At 39.0% G+C, this 15491-nt stretch overlaps 1 protein-coding gene across 7 annotated transcripts in view; it reads left to right on the forward strand.

Moving 5' to 3' along the window:
* The first annotated feature begins 3320 nt into the window (after positions 1-3320).
* The window catches only part of LOC137062969 (membrane-associated phosphatidylinositol transfer protein 2), an 81860-nt gene continuing 69689 nt past the window's right edge, over positions 3321-15491 (forward strand). For 2 of the 7 annotated variants that reach the window (XM_067433936.1, XM_067433941.1), the window contains exon 1: positions 3321-3944. The gene's annotated coding sequence lies outside the window, so the exon portion shown is untranslated. Of the gene's footprint in view, positions 3945-13866; positions 13978-15491 lie in introns of those variants that run through there. The other 5 variants (XM_067433943.1, XM_067433944.1, XM_067433940.1 and 2 more) reach the window with 4 other exon arrangements.

Raw genomic sequence — 15491 nt, forward strand, 5'->3', positions numbered from 1 at the left:
CTTTTAATTTATGGGTGAACTACTCCAAAATGTACTCTCACAGAACAGTCCTATGGCTTTCATTGACATTTAAAGGGACAGTTCACCCAAAAATGTAAATTTTGTCATTATTTACCTTGAGTTGTTCCAAACCTACATGAGTTCCTGTCTTCTGTTGAAGAAAATATTTTACAGAATGTCGGTAACCAGACAGTTGCCGGCAGTGCTTCCACCGAAATTACTTAGAACAATCAAGTGGCAAACTCACGCTGTCTCTCTTGAAGCCAACCATAGACTGTAAAAAAATATGGACGTAGTGTCCGTGACGTCACCCATAGGATTCTGATAAGCCGTTCTGAAGCTTAAAGTAGAGATGAGCTGGGCGTTGCCATCTTGTGAGCGAGTCAACGTGTGTCACTCCCGGATAACAGAAAATGGGCAAAAAGGCGGGATGTGCGCGGAGCTGAGGTGACGCAATAACTATAGACGGCGGATAAATGGCTATCCACTTGTAACCACGCCCTTAATTATGCAGAACCTTAAGGCTTAATATAACGGAAACGAATGAGTTATAAAAAAATTCACCCCCCTCAGAGTTGTCATGAAGATCAAAATTAGCCTTATAAGCCAAAACCACAATTTGTACCAGGCTGTAAACATGTTTTTTTCTGCTTTAAAGTTGAGAATTTTAACATGGGGCTCAATGAGATTCTGCTCCCTTCTGGAGCCTGTCCCTAGTGGCCAGTTTAGGAATTACAGTTTACATTACTTACAATACTTACCGTATTGGCTTCAAGAGAGATCGCGGGAGGTTGCCGCTTGAAGCCAACACAGAAGTGACTTAAAGGTGCACTCTGTAAATGTTAGCGGTATCTAGCGTTGAGGTTGTGAATTGCAACCCTTCACCCCTCCCTTTCAAAAAGCATAGAGAAGGTATGGTGGCCGACACAGGACAAAATGTTGTCGCCTGAGAGAGCAGAGAGCGACTAGCGCTCTGTAGAGCAGTTTGTCCGTTTTGGGGTACTGTAGAAACATGTCAGTGCAAAATGAAGACTTCACTGTAAGGGGACCCGTGGAAGACAGAAATGGCTCATTCTAAGGTAATAAAAGCATAACGGCTCATTATGTAAGGGGTTTATACACAGCTGAAAACATAGTTATGTATATCATATTGCATTTCTGCCAATAGATCCTCATAAATACTACACACTGTACCTTTAAACTTTACATTATCGACTGGCCGCAAGACACAGGCTCCAAAAGGGAGTCAAATCTGTATCTTCCTCATGTTAAAATGCCCAACTTAACAGCTAATATATATATATATATATTTTACAGCCTGGTTAAAAAAGTGGTTTTGAACTATAGCTAATTTTGCCCTTCATGACAACTGTTAGAGGGGTGAATTTTCTGTTGCTGTCTGCGTTTCCATCGGGGTCTAAAGTACCGAAATATTCTAGTGATGTAGGACTGCGTGTGACTTTCCAGTTCCCGATAGTTTTTGTCCTCCACATAGAAGTTAGTAAAGCCTGATACTCGTCATCATTGGCCGTATTTTAAAGTTCATTGTTGATTCATATAGCTAAGAACTCTTAATGCACACACCACAACAGGCTTTTAAAAATGGTGATTGAAATAAAATGCTGCGTGACCTCAACCAATTAGCATTTTTAGCGCCCACTCCCGAAAGTTAGTGGACTTTGAAAAAGTACTGCCTCATGAGCAGGGACTTTTTTGAAGGGGAGACTTAATTTAGACTCTGGTCCCTGTGGTCCAAACACACTGTAAGCACGCCCGATCATAAATTAAGGTGATTGCGTCTCGGGTGGGGATGCTAAATGCACAAGAGAGAGTTGAAATGTAAATTTCCTTTGTTTTCTCAGAGAGTCACCCTCTCTTCCAGCTTTCCAGTTTCTCCAGTCTAACAACATCCAGTACCACCCCAAAGTCTCTAGTTACTGGGGAAAGTTCCTGCAGTGGAAACGAGGTTATTGTGTTTTTATGTGTTCAACAGAAAAACGAAACTCATACAGGTTTGAAACAGCTTGAGGGTAAACTATACCTTCAATATCTGTAGTAACCATCCATTTTAATGTATAGAAAAGAGCTGTTTAGAAATGTTTAATTCCACAGAAGCATGAACAATTATTTTTAAGTACTTTTAATAATTTGAGCAGCTAGTCCCCATCCACTTCCATTGTATAGACTAGAGCAACTTAGACATTCAGCAAATTATCTCGCTCCATATTCCACAGAGTAAAGAAATCCATAGGGAGTTTTGTAAGTAATCAATGACTGAATTTTAATTTTGCCACCTATTAAAGGGATAGTTCACAGAAATATTATTTCCTTACCCTCAAGTTGTCCCAGACCTGTATGAAATTCTCTGTTCTGTTGAACACGAAATATGATGTTTTTTAGATTTTTTTGGGCATCATTTACTTTCATAGTAATTTCTTTTCTACTATGGAAGTCTATAGTGTGCAGATATCATGTCACTTTTTCACCTTATAGGCCAACGGGAAGTTAGCATCACGCTGGTTCCCTCAAGAAAAACCCAATAGGATTTTCCCATAGGCTTTTGGATTATTGCAAAAAACAAGCTCTGTGATCAAGAAAAGTTTATAAAACTTGCACATTTTGTCCATCAAGATAATTATGACAGATAAACACAACTTTTAGGAATTTGGAAGTCTAAATGCAGTTGCCAGAAGTAATAAGCTAAAGATATTTTATCTAAAAACATTTCCCCAGAACATTACTTTATAATTATTTATAACTATAAGCATAATGAGGCTGTAAAATTAGACTGAGGTTAACTGCTCAACGTGATCGGCAGCCTCTGTAGTCCCCTTTAACCACTTGTTAGCAACCGCCTTTTTCAAGACATGTAACCGCTTAAAAAAATATTGAGTGGGGTAGTAATACTGATGTAGTTTATGTCATAGAATAAAACATAAAACTTAGTTCTCCACATACCTTATTTCAGCCAATTAACCAAAGGCCCATTCAAAAAAACCATTTACTTCAGGACGAGGAAACTTAAAAGTGTTGTCTTACCTACATTACTCTATGGTGCCCCAAAACGATTTGCCAAAAATCAAGATTCAAAATAACATCATTTGTTTTCAGAAGAACAAAAAATGTTTACAGGTTTGGACCAGCTTAAGGTTGAGTAAATCATAACATAATTTTCATTTTTGGGTGAACTGCCCCTTTAAGAAACTTTTACAACAGCGGCGATTTAGCGATCGCATTACGGCAGGCCGCCGCCAGAGGGCGCTACAGCGATGGAAAAAATAACCCCTGGAGGAAGGGGAGAGGCGACTTTACCATCCAATGATATCGGACCAGAAATGATGCTGCTCGCACTTTTGGTAAAGATAGAAACAAGGAAAGGACGTGCACACACTGAAAAGCTAGGTCAAGGTTTTGAAAAAGAGCATATGCTTTAAATAGATCCACGATAGAACCCACGGGACGTCACGCAAATGCACGGATCAGCATACCTGTACAGTTTTTTTGCCTGCTGTTTTTAAAGGATCCACTACATCAGCTGCAGCGGATATAATGATGCAGGAAGCCTCACTGCCGCTGCTCTATATGCTGAGAACAACAATGCAAAGACAGTGACAGCCGAGCTCGAGCTCTAGTGTGGTTTAACCAGTCCTGTCACTTCCTCTTTGGCGTGTGCATGTTTTGGACTGCCTGCTAGTTGTACGCACTACTTTAAACCCACAGGATTGTATTTTTGATTGCATAGTGGACAGTGTTGGCCTGCTTTCCTGGTTTACTTAGTCGGGTGAACCGGTAACGCCAGCTGCTCGCTTATACACAGCGCGAGGAAATTGCGTTGCAGCGACCGGCAGACACCTCGACCTGCAGCGGGGATGTGTGTGAGCTAAAGCCGACGGATATAGATGGCCACGTCGCTCTCTGATTTGAGCTAAAACTCCGCGCCGAAGGTAAGAAAAAACAAAGCCCGCGAAATATCTTCTCTCGCGGTTGACACGTTTGAAATGTAATTCTCAACGTTCACAATTGTAATTTTAACGGTCGCCTGCGAGTTAGCTAGTCACGGCCTTCTTTATCTGTCATTCGTGACCAAAATAAATAATTAAACTCCATAAACCCTCTTTTTTATTAATGCCATATTTAAACCAACCATTTAGGAGTTATAATGAGATTAATGTATGTGAGTATTAAAGGGGTTAATTAATTGTGGAAGAGATTATTGTAGTATTTAGATGCTGTAATTTTAGTCTTATCTTCAGTCTTTTACAGTTGTCTAGATTAGATGAGATTCATAAATTTGCCAATCTTCACAGTAGCATGAATAGTTAATGAAGGTTATCACTGGCCAGTCAAATCACTTATCACAGTTTGATAGTCTAGTCAAACTCCTGTACCTGTAATCTATGCTGTATTAATTATTCATTAGCATTGAATTTATTTATGTATTTGGAAATATATATTTAAAGAGCCTTACTTATTTCTATTTCTGTGTAATCTATAGATGGGCATGGGAATAGATATTTTATTTCCATATGTGATTGCCTCAGGAAAGCTAGTTATGAGATAGAGTTTGGTTTTTGGGGTGTTGAATTTGTGACCTTCTTCTGATGGTCAACAACATTAGTCAACATTAAAAGTTTAGTAGCTTTTAGAAGATTAGTTGGCTCTACAAGTGACATTATAAGTACTTCCATGTAACTGATGAATAACTACCTTAACTGATTCTGTGCTGTAAATACGTTATATAACTTTTTATGTCAAGAATTTAGATTCGCCATTAACACTGTTCCCACTGTCTGGAAAACCCTGTAAATATGTTTTTATATGTCGATTTACAGGCCAGGAAAGGTCATTTTCTATTTGAATATATTTTTCAAATTAGTAACATTATCTTGTAATTTCTTCTGCAGTTGGATTTGTTTTTTTATGTGGGAAAACTGGGCTGATACAAATAGCACATACATGACAACTCTGTCCTGTATTTTTTGTGTTCCTATTAATAATTGTCGAATAATTGTTTAATAATTGCTTGGTTTTTTGGGGGGAGGGGGGGTGTCTCCTTGATGACCTTGTTTGTCTTGATCTATTCATACTAAAAGTTAATCAACTGTGAGAAATAACTTAAATAGTTAAAGATTAGTTTTTTTGTAGTTTGGCTTCTTCTGTCATCCATCCATCCATCCATCCATCCATCCATCCATCCATCCATCCATTCACTGGTTGATTCTATTTTTTTTTTTACATTTGATCCCCTAGTCCTAAATATGTGGTTCCATCCTCGATCATCTGTCTTTGATTAATAAACACATCAAATACAGTCCTGCATCATTCAGTAATAATTTCAGTCTTGTCAAGATAATTGGGACGTTGTTCATGTCTTAATCGCAGGGTCACAATTATCTTGTCATGGAATTGTTAATTTTAGCTGCTATTCCACTTCGGAGGCTCTTTTTGCCATGTGCGTGCAGGACACTCCCTTTCGCTAGCAACCTACATTTTTAGTTAGCGAGACCTCATAGTTTGCCATGTTCTTTTCAAGCACATCGATGGAGAGGAAAAAATGCTTCCCTGTATCTAATTATCTTGCCAAAATGATTAGGTTTGTCCTTAATGAATCCTGTTATGAAGCAGCCATCGTAGAAAGAATGAGTCAGAGTATTGATTGCCTTCCACTCCCCTCCGCCCCGGCCGGAGAATGCCTGCTAATGGCCGCAGCTCTGGCAGGGATGTATGGGTGGACGGCGGCAAGGCAGGCCGCTGCCAGGCTCATGACAGCATGCCGATATGACCCCGACACCGTCAGCAGCGGGTTGTTGCCACACCGGAGAGAGGGAAGCGGAACAACACGGCGACACTACACAGTCGCATCTTGTTATTTATAGCCACATAGTAAACATTGAAATGTATTCCCTCCAAACAAGGCAACCGAGCATGCTATGGGCCACAAAGCTGCTACAGAACATACGTGTGTGTTCATATGGGCCAGGAAGTGGCATCCATCGTGTTATTACTGTATGGAGCCGTTGGCTTTTCCTCGGCGGAAAGTTTTGCCATGATTTGAGACATTTCATGTCACAACTTTGTATATTACAATAAAGTTATCTTTGCTGGAAAATCAACTCAAAAATGTTATATATTACACAAAAAGTAGAAATACTATTTTTTGATAAACCAGAATGAAATACTTTAAATACACTTAAAAAGATGACAAATGGTAGCGAATCAAAGCAGCATAGCATAACAGCTGTGTGTTTTATGTAATACTTTTTACCTTTTTTTTTTTTACTTTAGTAGTTTGAATGAAAAGAATCCTGCAAACATTTATCACAATAAAACAGTTTACATAAAAATTAAGCAACAAAAACAATTAATAATGGTTCTTTCTTATTATTATCAATAATTGAGTAGCCTACAAATAATAACTGATAATTATTGAGCAGCAAATCGGCATATTAGAATGACTAAAAACAAAAGAATGTAATACTTCAAGGCACAGTGTGTAAGTTTCGCTGCATGGTTTGACTTTTCACCTCAGGAAATGGAAAGGAATCTGACGGACTAAGGCATTAAACACGTTAGATGCTTTATTTCCACTTCTCTAATATTTTTTTAATTATTGAAAATAAATGCCTTTCTGATCTCATATGTTATGGGAAAAGGGAGTAGGGCAAGTTCGGCAAAAGGCGGATTCGTATCTCGTGTTGATTTGCATCAAAACTGCGTCTTACCCCTACAATGATTCTGTTTTTTCCGTAATTTTGTCTGGCCCAACCAGACGTTTAGTAAACAGTGTTTGGTGTTTCCATGGTTTCTACAGAAATCAAGGGTAGCGTTAGCCTAGAAATCTAGATGCACCCTAGCGGCAGCAAATTTAATCTGCCCGCAAGTGTCGTCTAGCAACTCTCAATACCCTTCTGAGCTGTATTCACTGTATTGCATTTGCGTGCTTCTAGTAAACACAGAAACTGGCGAACGGCGGTCTTTCGAATCAGCTTTGACCGTGACTCTGGAAGACTTGGAGTTAAGCTTTTCTCTGAGAAAAGAACAAAGAACGGCACTGAAGTCATTCTTAAAAAGGGAAGATGTGTTCGGAGTTTTGCCGACCGGATACGGCGAATGTTTAATCTATCAACGAGCTCTGCTTCACCTTCGTTGCTCTGGTTGGTTGTAGCGCTATCCTATCGCGTGCAGAGGGAGTTTGAAAGACAACCGTTTATCCGCCCCTCAGATTGAGCTGTCAATGGTGAGTTTCCTGACCAAACATCTTGATGTGGGTCTGGCTTGTCAGGCTAGGGTAGCATGGATATGACGTCATTGACAGGCGACGCAAGGACGCTGTCTGTAACACTGGTTAAAAGAGTGGGTTTCGCTGGATTTAAAGGAAGTGTATGCACGAATGTGGCCAAACTGGTACTGCAATCAATTTCCCCTCCCCCCCTCCCCCCTGACTTGAGGTTTCCAGATAGGCTGCAGGATTCAGCAGGAACGTTTGTAGCTGCAGCTGTGTAAACTAGAACAGATCTGACAACCTGGATGCTGAAACACTACTGACTTCATGATTGGTCGATAGGTGGAGGGCGGAGCTTCAAGCAAAAACACAACATGTCAACATCAACATCTGTTGAGGGCTGCAACAACAACTTTTAAATGACAATATCCTGGCCGGACTACTGTTGACAGTGATATAAATATTTGAAATTATCATGATTTCTTAATGTCTATAGTGACAAATCAGGGCCATTTTATGATTAATTGCATACAGTTCCTTTAAACAGTGTTGGAATTATATAGGATAATGAAAGTACACAGGTCAACAAAATATAACATTGTTCTAGTGTTTTTTAGATCTATTTTAATCAAAAAATCTTAGACATTGTGTCTTTTAAGTTAAAAACAATGGACTTTAAAACATTAATATGAAGTATAAAAAAATACTTTGAATCCATTGTAAAGTAGCAAGTAGCTAATATATGAACAAATGTAATTGTATAGAAATTGCTAAGAAATGTAATCGTATATAGATGCTAAGATTTTTATGTCCCATCTGAGACACAATTTTTTAGAGTGGATGGTAGTTTTCATTGTTGTTGTAGTGCTGTAGTATAAAATGTATAGCTGGGTTGACTTGTTTAAACCCTTGTATTGTACATATCATCGGTGTTGGAGGTAATGCATTACAACCCTAGTTACATAATCGGATTACTTTTTTCAACGAGTAAAGCAATGCATTAAATTTACAACAAAATATATTTTTTCAAATGTGTAATGCAAGTTGCTTTGTTTTCGAATACTTTTACTGACAGCCCTTTTGTCCCCATGTTCGAAAGAAATTGGGAGTTGGTGCAGAGGTGTTGTGTGCGCTGTTTAAACACGAGGGCTATTGTAGAGCTCGACTAATGGGAGCATGCATTTACTCATCTCACTTTCACAAAAACAGATTCTCTATTCCTCAGAAGGAATAAAAAGAGTAAAACGCAAACCTGCAATTATTAAATATGCTAAATAATTAAAGTATACTTGATATATTTCATTTCACTTTATTATCCAGTGTCTTTGCTGCTGCTTTGCTGCTCATCAATGATCCAATTCAAGCATATGAATAAGCAAAAATGACATTAAGATCACATTTGTGTTTCATTTTTTTGAATTGTTTCATACTTTCTCAAGGAAGATTTCATTGTGAAAGGACCTTTACATTTGCCAAAAATGTAACTTTTTTTTAATTTGCCGGTATTGATCAAAAGTTACACAACCGCAGTGTAACGTATTACTTTCCATAGGCCGTAACACCATATTGTAATGCTCTATTTTTAAATAACTTTACCCAGCCGCATATCATCATACCGTCGAGACCTAGCCCTTTCTTTAAAAATAAATGAATGCAAACACAAAATCTTGCGCTCATGTTCGCACGTGTGATATGACTGACAGTTGTTGGCGTACAGTGGAATCTGTGAACTCGTGTAACAGTAGCACTTTTCCCTCGAGCGGGCAGAGAGTGTAACGGAGACGCTCGACCCTCTCGTCTCCAGACACTATATCTCTCAGGTGAGACCATTAATAAATGAAGTGTGTAGGTTTATGTGCGAGCGCTTTGTATCATGTTTAGTATAGCTTGTTCCGGATCTCCTTGAGGATTCGTCGGGGAGAATCATCCCATCAGTCATTCTGGCATTGATGCGTCCTGTTCTATTTCTTGCTGGATTTTCTTGGCGAAGGTTTCCACTGGGCACCGCTGGTCTCTCCGCTTCCACATATACCCATTGTGCTCGGTAATAAGCGTACTGTAGCAGGAAATGTGTTGGTGTTGGCAGAAGAGCTGTGTGGGCATATGCTTGGGTGTTTTTATATAACTTACAGAAAGTTACAAATAATCATACCATCTCCATCGACACCTCTATTCCCTATTCTGCTCATTAGTCAGCTCAGCTGATCTGGAAGAGTTGATTCCTGCAGTCGACAAGAGAAAAGCCATCTGCATGCTAGATCTGTTTTAGATGGATCTGTAACCTGACAGAATGATCATGGGATCTTCATGGAATAGTTCACCCAAAAATGAAAAATCAGCCTTATGTCTTTTCAAACTTGGTTATTTTTTTCTGTGGAACACAAAATGAAGGACTTTGAAGCTCCAAAGAATGCAAAAGCACTATGCTTGTTGTGCATTATATTTCAAGTCTACTTTTGTGTGATCACTTGGAATATTTTGTCATTATTGACCTAAAATTTGCAACTGTCAAAGCTAATATTAATTCATTCAAATCTGGAGCAAATAATGTCATATATTGGTCTGTTCCTCAAACTAAGCTGTCATATAGCTTTGATTATAATGTGCAAGGCATATTTGTTACTTTAATCGTGTTTTTCAAAAGATGGTCATTATAAATTGTTGTTAAAAAAATTGAATTGAAAAGACATAATGAAATGACTGTACAGGCTTGGGTAGACGTGAGGACGAGTAAATAATGATAGCATTTCATTTGAGGGTGAACTATCCCTTCAAACACAATCCGAAGCCTCTCTGTTGAAATTTTACCATCCACTGACCTCGTCCTAATTTCACAAATGGAAAAGTTGCAAAGGACCATCCCCAAGCGTTATTGCGCTCATGCTGCTTGTGACGGCAAAGCCAAACGTCGGTGTCTTTTGAAATTTTAATAGTGTTTGTCCGCCCCACTTACAGTAATAGACTTGGAAAGGCAATACACTGAAAGGACCACTCTATTAGTATGGACTTACCTGCTTCAGCCTCTTTTGTGACATCAGTACTTCAGGTTTTTGTTTGTGTGCTGCATTAGCCGTTCTCCACAAAGCAGAGGGCTATTATTAATGAATGCAATCAGGAAATGGCCAGTTGGTCTTAATAGGTGCCTAATCTTTGTAACAAATGGGTCCGTGGTTGTAAGGTTTTTGCCATGTGCTTGGAACGTCGTGTCTGCGAGAAGAATAAGAAGAACTGTATATTTCTCAGTTGTTGCACTTGGAGCCCGTTTGGACACTTATGGTGTTAGGGTGTGTGTGGCGCTCTGAGGCCACGCCCACTGTGATTGATGGTGAACTTAAAGAAGTGACTGATAAACAGATGCTATATATATATATTTTATATTTTTGTAATGTATTTGCAATGATTTTGCTGACAGTGTAAAATGAATCAGCTTTGTAAATATTGTAGTTTGATTTGAATGTACAGTATTTTTGAGACCATTAAGTGGTAACACTATAAAATAAGGTTTTATTTGTCAACAATAATTAACATAAATTAACAATGTTAACAAGCACTTATTAATCTAATTTAGCAATATATTATTATAATCTAATATTGTATTTGTTAAAGGGTTAGTTCATTCCAAAATTAAATCTGTCATTAACTCCTCACCCTAATGTCGTTCCACACCCGTAAGACCTCCGTTCATCTTCAGAACACAGTTGAAGATATTTTATATTTAGTCCGAGAGCATATTATAGTGTATGCACACTATACTGTCCATGTCCAGAAAGGGAATAAAAACATCATCACAGTAGTCCATATGAGACATCAGTGGGTTAATTAGAATCTCTTGAAGCATCGAAAATACATTTTGGTCCAAAAATAACAAAAACTACGACTTTATTCAGCATTGTCTTCTCTTCCCGGTTTGTTTTCAATCCTTAAATAAAGATTTGAACGGTTATGTGCATGATGTGAATTTTTGAAAAAAAAATGTTTATTTTTATATATTTTGGTTGCAGTCGTGAGTTAATAAAAATGTAACTGGGTGTGTAAAATGGGCACATAATAGCGAAATATTGATCGATATACCACTGAATCGTATGGAATTACTAGTCTCAATACTGAACGAAACTTTATAAAACTGAACAAAACTTTTTCAGAAACTATCAATAATATGCCATTACAAAAGAAGAAAAACGCACTGAAAATTAAAAAAATGAATTCAGTCGCACAAATGTACCAGGATATTCAGTATGCTTCATTCTTCTTTGTTAATGTTTTTCAAAGATTCGCTTTCGCAAATCGTGGATTGTGAATGCATTGCCAAAGATTTCGCTTATGTTTCTCAGTTTTTTTCAGCTTGTTCTTCAAGGCAGCAATACGTTTGTGTTATTGAAGTAACCAATAATATCAATAAAAAGTTGTATCCATGTACAGTGTGCAACATTTCGTTGCGGGTTATTGATATAGGCTACATAGGCGTAATTTGCGGGTGGGACATGTCCCCATCGCTTTTTGAAACATTGAAACATCTTGCACGGATAAACCTAACTAATACAAACACAACATCTCTGGTTAACTAGAAGAGCATCATTTCATTCGTTTGTTAAATAAGAGGCGATCTGTTATCAGTGTGCATGTGCAGTCTACACAGACGAGCGCTTTAATCGCTTAACGCCGTTGCAGACTTTCTATTTGTTCAGGTGAAATCATGAAATAAAATGCATTAACTGTCAACTGTCCCTGCTCTTGATATACAACCACTGATGATATTCAGTATAGATGCAAGAATTAAACATGAGGGTTGTAAGCTAATAAATTAACTATTGAATTGATTTCTGGACATCTTAATATATCTCCCCCACCCACCCACCACCACACACACACACGTCCCACCAACTTTTTAAAACAAAGTTACACCACTGTTGATAAAACATTTTTAAATAATTCATGTGTCAAATAAAGCCAGAACTGTTGCACACTGTACATGGATACAACTTTTTATCGAAATTATTGGTTACTTCAATAACACAAACTTATTCTGCCTTGAAGAACAAGCGGGTGATGAAGATGAAGCCGCCACTGCCGCTCCATGTCTCTCCTGAGAGCTCATCTTCACGAACTAGCCTAATACAAAGCACCGCGAGGTCATTCCACCTGTCCATCAAAAGCTCTTTATCCAATCAGAGTAGACAACTGTTAAGCCCGCCCCCACGAGAGGTTTGTGTCAAAACAGCAAACGAAAAACTGAGAAACGTAAGCGAAATCTTTGGCAATGCATTCACAATCCACGATTTGAAAAACATTAACAAAGAATGAAGCATACTGAATATCCTGGTACATTTGTACGACTGAATTCATTTTTTTCATTTTCAGTCTGTTTTTCTTCTTTTGTAATGGCATATTATTGATAGTTTCTGAAAAAGTTTCATTCAGTTTTATAAAGTTTAGTTTAGTTTTACTGAGACAAAGGTAATTCCATAGATTGTATCATAATTGTATTGCAGAACCTTTTGAGGTATTGAGGAAAATATTGTATCGCTGACTATGAGAATCTATATTTACACCCCTAGTCCTCAGATGGCATGTTTGAGTCTCTCTTACACAAAATCTGTCAACAAATTCTGATCCGCAATCACAATTGGACTTAAATGTTCACAAATATTTTCAATAGTTGTGTTAAACTGTTGTATGTGCTGGAGTTTGTTGGTGGGTCTATTTAATTTTCGTGTGAGGTTTGTGTTTAATCTCCTGGCTGTAAAATGATACTCAATATCAAACACCTGATGCAGTATTCAACAGTGCAATCGATTTCTCAAGCCTCAAGCTATGCTAATTTCACATAAAAATCAATGCCAACCCAAGATGTTCTGTTCTACAAACTGATTTTTCATATTTGCTCTGCCCTTTGAATATTTACATGCAGGTTAATGTTGAAACATTAAAACGGCATCAAAACTGCAGTATTTCCGTTTATGGTTTTCATCATTACTAGCTAATGGAAGCCAGAAACACCAGCTAATCGATTAGCTGCATTGATGCTGGTGTCTGTGGCGAGGCTCTTTGGCTTCTGCGATTCGGCACAGTTCATATCTGATAGGGTACCAGGGCCAGTGGAATTTTCCCTCCGCCGCACACGGCGCCTCATTTACGACATCAGCCCTTTCATCATTCTGTCGAAACAGCCTTGTTGCTGCTCACTTGCTAAGCGATTTGCATTTTATTGTGAGGTTTTTAGATTTGCATTTCTCATCACAGCAGGTATTTGCAACGCAAAGCAATGCAGAAGGAGAATGAAGGAGTTGAGTAAAGATTGCCATTGATACATTTTGTGCTTAGCATCAGCGTATCAAGCAGGTCTAAAATTATATGTTCTCAGCGTACAGGTGTCATATTTGCATGTTTATCCTTGTCATGGCTTGAGTTTGGTAGATTTTCTTTGGTTCATATATGTGTTTGGTTGCATTTGTATATCACATTGTTTTTGCATTTTCCCTCCTAGCCACGTTATTTGTTCCTCCCCATTACCCAACAGCATATCAGCAGTCGCATCATGTTTCCACCTTATGAAACTCATGCATTATACCCCGAGCCCCCTAATGTGCTCCGCCAACACCAGCGACGCACCATCTCAGACTCCCGGCGGAAGCCGTTTTCTCAATAGGTTCCATTTTTCCTGCGACCGGCCCCTAAAAAGGCTTTTTAATAGCTCAGAGTAGAAGCTCCGCATGAGATGAGTGGCTGACGATTATCTGAGCTCAAATCCCCGTGAGGTGAGTGATTTATTACAATAATTTAAAGAAACGAGTGAGCATGGAGGCGAGCCACTATCAGCTTGCCCGCTCTATAAATAAACTGCCTTTTCTCATCATCCGCCCCTCACGTCAAGGGTTTGTTTGCGCTTTCCTCTTCTTCCATTTATTCATGCGTCTTGTGTAGCGGCACGTTGTCTCCGACTTATTTGCCTCTAATTTATCTGAAGCAGAAGAGACTTTGGATGTTCTGATAAGAATTTTATGGTGTTTTTCGGAAAAACTATGTTGGAAGCAAAGCACATCATCTGTGTGTGCGTTTAGTGAGAAGGAAACGCTTTGGAATGGATCATTTGTTATTCTGTTTTGGCAGTGATTTTTTTTTTATGGCACATCTGCCATGCAAAAGTATTGTAACTTACATACACAGACGTAACTAAATAAAAAATAAAAATGATTTGGATTTTTAAAGGGGGGTTGAAACACTCAGTTTCAGTCAGTGTCATGTCAATCTTGAGTACCTATAGAGTAGCATTGCATCCTGCATATCTCCGAAAAGTCTTTATTTTTTTTATAATTATATAAGAAAGATGCGCTGTTCCGAGTCTTTCCGAAAAAAGCCGAGCGGGTGGGGGCGTGTCGTGTGAGTGGAGCTAAATAATGACGTGTGCAGCAGCGCGCTGCAGTGAGGAAAGTGAGTCGCTCTGTGAGGAAAGTGATTCGCTCTGTGAGGAAAGTGATTCGCCCGCCGCGTGAGGAAAGTGATTCGCTCTGTGAGGAAAGTGATTCGCTCAGTGAGGAAAGTGATTCGCCCGCCGCGTGAGGAAAGTGATTCGCTCTGTGAGGAAAGTGATTCGCTCAGTGAGGAAAGTGATTCGCCCGCCGCGTGAGGAAAGTGAGTCGCTCTGTGAGGAAAGTGAGTCGCTCTGTGAGGAAAGTGATTCGCTCTGTGAGGAAAGTGATTCGCTCAGTGAGGAAAGTGATTCGCCTGCCGCGTGAGGAAAGTGAGTCGCTCTGTGAGGAAAGTGATTCGCCCGTCGCGTGAGGAAAGTGCTAATACAGATCGACCGCCGGCCTATCAGTGGGTAAGTCAGTAGCTACTGGTTATATCACCTGTTTAGCATCCTACAAGCCAGCGCTTTGATGGGCGTAGCCTGTTACTTTCGCTCTCTCCCTCGCTCTCTCTCACGCGCTTCCGGTAGAATTGTCCGTAAGGCCCATACAAGGAAATTCCGCCCCCACTAACGTCAATGGGGACGCATGATCTCAAAAAACTTGCCGAAACTTATGACTAACCGGAAGTAGTATTTTTGACAAAGAAATACTCCCATCAAACGTCCACCTTAACTTTTGAAACTTTGTCTATGTTTAGTATGGGATTCCAAGTCTTTAACAGTGTAAAAAGATCAGTATGCATGAAACAGCATTTCACCCCCCCTTTAAGACATTAACCCCAGGTTTCACTGACAAGGCTTAATCTAGTCTCAGACTAAAATGCATGTTTGAGCTGGTTTAATCGAAAGCAACTTGCACTG

Source organism: Pseudorasbora parva, chromosome 23, assembly GCF_024679245.1.
Source record: "Pseudorasbora parva isolate DD20220531a chromosome 23, ASM2467924v1, whole genome shotgun sequence".
NCBI classification, from domain to species: Eukaryota; Metazoa; Chordata; class Actinopteri; order Cypriniformes; family Gobionidae; genus Pseudorasbora; species Pseudorasbora parva.